The sequence below is a fragment of the Nematolebias whitei genome, chromosome 22, assembly GCF_014905685.2.
Source record: "Nematolebias whitei isolate Nwh7 chromosome 22, NemWhi1, whole genome shotgun sequence".
Lineage (NCBI taxonomy): Eukaryota > Metazoa > Chordata > Actinopteri > Cyprinodontiformes > Rivulidae > Nematolebias > Nematolebias whitei.
The window spans coordinates 7,596,749-7,602,906 of NC_056519.1; the positions used below are offsets into that span (position 1 = coordinate 7,596,749).

The following is a 6,158-nucleotide window of genomic DNA, read 5'->3' on the forward strand; positions in this document are numbered from 1 at the left end:
ACGCTAGCTAAAAGTAGCAAAACGCTAGCTAAAAGTAGCAAAACGCTAGCTAAAAGTAGCAAAATGCTAGCTAAAAGTAGCAAAATGCTGGCTAAAAGCCAAAAAATAGCCAACAGTGGCAAAGTGCCAGAGAAAAGCTAAAAACAGCCAAAGTCCAGCTAAAACTTACAAAGTAACTAAGACCCAACAATTATAAAAGGCTGCCTAAAAGCCAAAATGTTGCAAAATACCAGTTAACTAAAACTAACAAAATGCCAGCTAATAGGTACATCTAATAAAATCTCAGCAAAACCTAAAAGTAGCAAAATCCCACCTAAACCCCAAAAGTAGCTAAAGGCTGGATAAAAGCTAAAAGTAGCAAAAGGCTAGCTAATAGCTAAAACTAACAAAATTGTCAGCTAATAGCTATAACCAACAAAATCCCAGCAAAACCTAAAAGTAGCAAAATCTCACATAAAACCCAAAATTAGCTAAAGGCTGGCTAGAATCCAAAAAGCAGCAAAAGGCTTATTAAAAGATTAAAGTTGTAAAAAAGTTGGTTACAAATTGCAAAGGCTTGATTGAAGTACAGGCTTTTTATAAAATAAAAGTAGCAAAATCCCACCTAAAAGCCCAAAGTAGCAAAAGGTTGGCTAAAAGCTAAAAGTAGCAAAATTCAACCTTTGTAAGTCAAAAGTAGCTACAGGCTGGCTAAAGGCTAAAAGTAGCAAAAGGCGTGCTAAAATCCTAAAAGTAGCAAAAGGCTTGTTAAAAGCCAAATGTAGTAAAAGATGGCTAAACATAGTAAAGGCTTGATCGAAGCAACAGGCTTGTTACAAACTAAAAGTAGCTAAACAATAGTTAAAACCTAAAGTAGCTGAAAACAAAAACAGCAAGTTTGCAGAAGCAGATTAAGAAAAATGTTTCTAAAAGAACTGGAAGACATCTCGGTGCAGCTCTACGGGGAAACATTTGAACTTACTGTGGATGTTTTGAAAAGTTTAAAAGTTATAAAAGCACAAAGGTCAAAGCAGCCATTTCCTGAACAAGCTGAAGGTTTTGACATTTTAATAGCTTAAAAAGCACAAAGCATTCAGAAGTTTGTAGATTGTCCAGAATTTACAGAAAAACAATAGAAGCGAATCCTGACTCAGCAAATCATCTCCTGAATGCAACTTTGACCAGAGAGCATTATGGGATGGAAAAGGAGAGAACCTGAGGCAGCCTACAGGAACTGTACTGAGCAGAGCCGGACTCTGGAAATGCCCAGCAGTGCTCCCGACATCCTGCCGGCCCGGCCCTAACCCGGCTCTCGCCCTCTGCTGCCAAACCTCCGTTATCGCTCGGTGCCATTACCTCCAGAGCCCTCAGCTCCCACATCAGACTGGGCCGACCAGTCATGTCCATGTACAAACTACGACGAGCATAAAGTTCTACAAGAACCAGCTTCAGAGGAGTGGAGTTAACGAACAAACATGTAGCTAAACTGTTAAAAGGTTGAGCTTTCTGTGAAGCCATGCACATCGCCCGTCACCTTTCAAGACCAACTTTTAAACTGGGAAGGATCCATATCTGTAGTTCCATATTGTGAGATCATTGACATGTGATTGTACACAGTCACCGTGCTGAGGATTACTCTCAGCTACTACCACACCAAGCCTGAGCTCAATATCTGAAACGTCTGATTTAACGAGACTCCACATATTCCAAAACCACTGAGCATACCTGTTGTCTACACCACTCTAGATTTTTTTTATTTAGATTTCCTGTAACAAATGTTTTTTTTTTCTGTGAGACAAAACAGACATAAAAAACATTTACCTACCAGTTTAAAATATATTAAAAATATTTTTGCATTTCGTCGACTCAAAATATGTAAGTTAAGTTATGTAGCAGCGCATTTTACGAATGCTAACTATTACTTAATGGAGCCGCGTTTACTGGGTTTTCTTTATTAATCACTATTGTCACAATATAACTTCGTTCTGATAATGTCAAACTTTGTGCTGACACAATTAATAACAGACAAAGCGCATAAGGAACAAGCTGCTTTGTAGCGTTGTCGCCACCTAGTGGCCTAGCATGGTATTGCTGTTTTTTGGTGAAACCATTTTAACATAATTTACCGTATATTTACAAAGAAAAACAGTTTGGATCTATTGCATTTAAATGTTTTTTTATTAAATGGAATGTACTGTCTAAAAAGCAGAGGTCTGCAACCTGCGGCTCTGGGGCCACATGCGGCTCTCTGCTTCTTGGTCTGCGGCTCTTTGAAGCTTTGACCAAAACATAATGTAAACTTTTTGGTTTTTATACGCACAGTAAAGAGAAATGAAACGTTTCATCTGATTTTCTGTAAATGTTTAAATGAAATTACTAAAAGGAGGAGAAAATACTGTGGATTAGCTTTACTTCATTTATTTCACTTCTGGCCTTACAGTTGGATGTTTCTCTCAAATCCACCAGAAATCTTTAGAAGACCTTTAGGACAATTGCCCAGAAAAATATAGTGAATAATTAATTAAGTACTTAATTAATTTGTTACAGCAAATAGATAGATCTAATTAAAGTTAAAGTAAATTAAAAAAAAAGTTTTTAAATTAAAAAATTAAGTCACAATTACATATCCAACAAAAAGGCCTAATGTTTAGACACACTAAATTCATGCTTTATTACTTTAAAGTGGGATACATAAATATTTTTATTTTCTAAAATTAAAAGAAAGACTCACATAAACCTGCAAAGTTCAGGGTTCATTTTTCCGGGGGTCAAATTGGTATGAAATATATATTTATCCCCTTGTTTACATGAATGTGGTCTTTTCTTTAGCCCTAAAATGTAAAAATATCAATAAATGTTAAAATCCATTATATGATTCTTGTTTTATAAACTGGCTGAAAAACCCCACCCCCACATTTGATGTGGCCCATGAGCCACCAGTTGATAATGACTGTTGTAGCAGATTTTGGCTCTAGACACATTTTATTTAGTAAATGAAGGGTGGAAATGGCTCTTTTGATTTCAAAGGTTGCAGACCCCTGGTCTAAAACAAAAAAAAGGCACCTCGACTTTAAAGACGTCCGTTTTTGACAAATCAGAGTCGTTGCATTTTGTTTTTTACAACGCTAACGGATAAAATTACAAACGTAAATCTAAACGTGACAGAGAATCTGCATTTTTCTTTTAAATAAAAAAATACTGAACCGTTTGTAAACCAGAACTGAGCGGTTTGAATGAGCAGAGACCAGGACAGACTGCGAGCCTGAACACTGCATTCCAGGGACCGATCCAATCATCTGTCTCCGGGTCGAACCTTAAAAGGAGCGAAGGGCATTCTCCACGTGTTTTCCCCCAAACTCTGCACAACTTTATCTGATACGGTTTACCAGACAATTGCCGTGTGCGGCCTGAGAGCGGTCAGGAACACCCAGCTCCACCGTCTGCAGCGCAGAATCAGACCTGAAAGCTTTTAGCCTCTGGGTCAGCCGGACTCTAAGGAATGTGGTATCTGGTGATCTGCAAGGCTTCGTCTGAAAGAGACCATGTGTCAAACCTGAGGCCCGCGGGACAAATACAGCCCTTGAGGCAATTTTGCTAAAATATATGTTTTATAGGACTGACCCGCCAATTTGTACCACATCAAGGCTATTACTGCTCACTGAGCGAACTAGCCAACTTTAAATTAGGAAAATGTAAGTTTGAATTATTATTATTATTTACACATAAAGAGCAACAACCAACCAAACAAGACAAACCAAACTCTTGCTGATGAACTTGCAGCCAATCAAAAATGACTTGAGCTAATATTTGCTTATTTCATTTTCTGCAATCTCTTATGTGTTTTTTTTTTTTCTACTGGACTGATGGAACAGTATAAAAATATTGAAAAATGATATAAAATAATGAACATTAGCAAAAATAAGCTTTGCATGTGAGATTGCACATGACCTGCCCTGTTCAATATTTTAAACAAAAGAAATGTTTACTGAGGTACTGCTCAGATTATGCATTGAGGATCAGTCTAAGCTACTACCACACCAAACTTCAGCTCATTATCTGCAAACACAACGGAGTTAGAGACAGCTTTGTGTTTGACAAGTTTGATCAGCTGTGGCAGCCATCTTGAATGGGGATGACTCCAAAAGTTCATCATTCATAGATGCTCATCCACTGATTATTTTCTGAAAATGTCCTTAAAATCAGTCCAGTCGTCAAAAAGATATTTTGCTAACAGACAATCCGACTTAGATAAAATGTAATTTTTTATACAAAATACAAAGTTGGTCAATGCTTACAGTCATTTAAGTCAATTTATATCGATTTTTGTTTAAATGTTGACTAAAATGAGCTATTTTAGTACATTTCTAAAACCCCTGAGCACGGATGGTTTGGGCTTCAGACCTGGTCTTTGAAGACGTCTCGCAGTCTCCCTGCGCGATGCGTTCAGGGGCCGCAGGAATGTCTGCAGCCGTGCACGCTCAGCGTCAGGTCGTCCTCAGGGGCTGGAGACCCCCGCCCCCACCCCGGACCTCCGCACTTTGTTCCAGAAGAAGCGCACAACAACAACGCCAGCCTTTCTTTGTGCGTCACGATTCACCGCGTGGACGTGAAAAGTTCGGGCTAACGCGAACTGTGCGCGTGAAGGAGAAACGCACAAAGGAAGGAGCGGCCGCCCCCCCCCATCAGAAAACAACAAGCCGCCCTCCTCCTTCCCCACTCTCTAACTTTTGCCGTCCTCCGTTTAAAACCCAAACTCGGCTGAAAGACAAGTTTAGATTTGAGCTCCTACCTGTTGGATCTTAGCAGGGACCAAAGTTGAGCTGTTGGGTGGTGTGAGAGGGAGCCAGTCTGCACTCAGTCCTCCACCAGAGTCTGGTAACAAACCAGACCAAGCCCCTCCCTTTAGGACCCAGATCTGCTGCCTGGGTCCGGTTTTTTTTTTTTCAACACACACCCTCCAAACGGGTGGAAACCACCCCCAGTAATAATAACTTAATGTAAATCTTGCATTAAAAAAAAAAAGTTTATTGATGAGAATATGAGTTTGTAATAAAATTTACTGACCTCGAGGTCCGAAAAACAAAGCCAATACTTAAAAAAATATTTTTTAATAATTTTTTTAATCAGGTCTCTCTTGTAAATGAGTCCTCGAGGCTCAATGGGATTTACCTGTATAAATAAAGGTTGATTGATTGATTTTTCTTTGCAAGTATTAATCAAGAAAGCGCAATTTTTATTATTAAAGGTTTTTTTTTTGTCTTTTTATTAAACTTAAGAAATGTGTGTGCTTGCAAAATCAGACAAGTTCAAGGCTAAATATTAACTTCTCTTTTGATTAGAAATATTTTACATGACCAATTCCCAAAGTCTTATTGGGAATTAATAATAATTTTTTTTAACAGAATAAGCGTTCTCGTTAGAGCGATTTTCAATATCAGCAAAAACATGAATGTGTAAATGCTGAGCACTGAATGATAAATGTCAAAACAAAAGCTAAAATTATTAAAAAATCAAATGATAAAAACGGGAAATGCTAACGCTAGCAAAAGACAAAGAAAGACATGAAGCCAAAATTAATAAAATTGCAGGTAAAATTTAAAACTTGCAGAACAGTAGCTAAAAGCTAAATCTAGAACAGCAGGAACTAAAATGAGCAGAACTGTAGCTAAAAGCTAAATCTACCCGAACAGCAGCTAAAAGATCAAACTAATCTTCATCATTTTAATCATTTAGCAAAGGGTAAATTCAGCAGAACAGTTGATAAGTTAAAATAAAACAGTAGCTAAAAGCTAAAAATAACTAAACATTGTCCAAAAGTTAAAATTAGCAAATGGCAAAAATATAAAAACACTTGTTAAAAGCTGAAATTAGCTAAACAGTAGCTAAAAGCTAAAATGATCAAAACAGTAGTGGAATACCAAAATTAGCAAAACAATAGTCAAAAGGTAAAACCAGAAAAACAGTATGTATCTATCCATGCATCCAATCACCCATCCATCCATCCATCCAATCACCCATCCATCCATCCATCCATCCATCCATCCATCCACCCATCCATCCATCCATCCATCCATCCATCCACCAATAAATCTGTTCAGCCATCTATCAATTTATCCATCTGTTCTTCCATCCATCTATCTATACGTTCATCCATCCACCTATCCATTCGTTCATCCATC

General features: G+C 37.8%; 1 protein-coding gene across 3 annotated transcripts in view; it reads right to left on the bottom strand.

The window, feature by feature from the left end:
- cald1a (caldesmon 1a) overlaps positions 1-4,880 on the bottom strand; it is a gene marked incomplete at its 3' end in the record, with an annotated part of 82,419 nt that extends 77,539 nt beyond the window's left edge. For all 3 annotated transcript variants that reach the window (XM_037695999.1, XM_037695998.1, XM_037695996.1), the window contains 1 exon segment: positions 4,769-4,880.
- Positions 4,881-6,158: the final 1,278 nt, after the last annotated feature.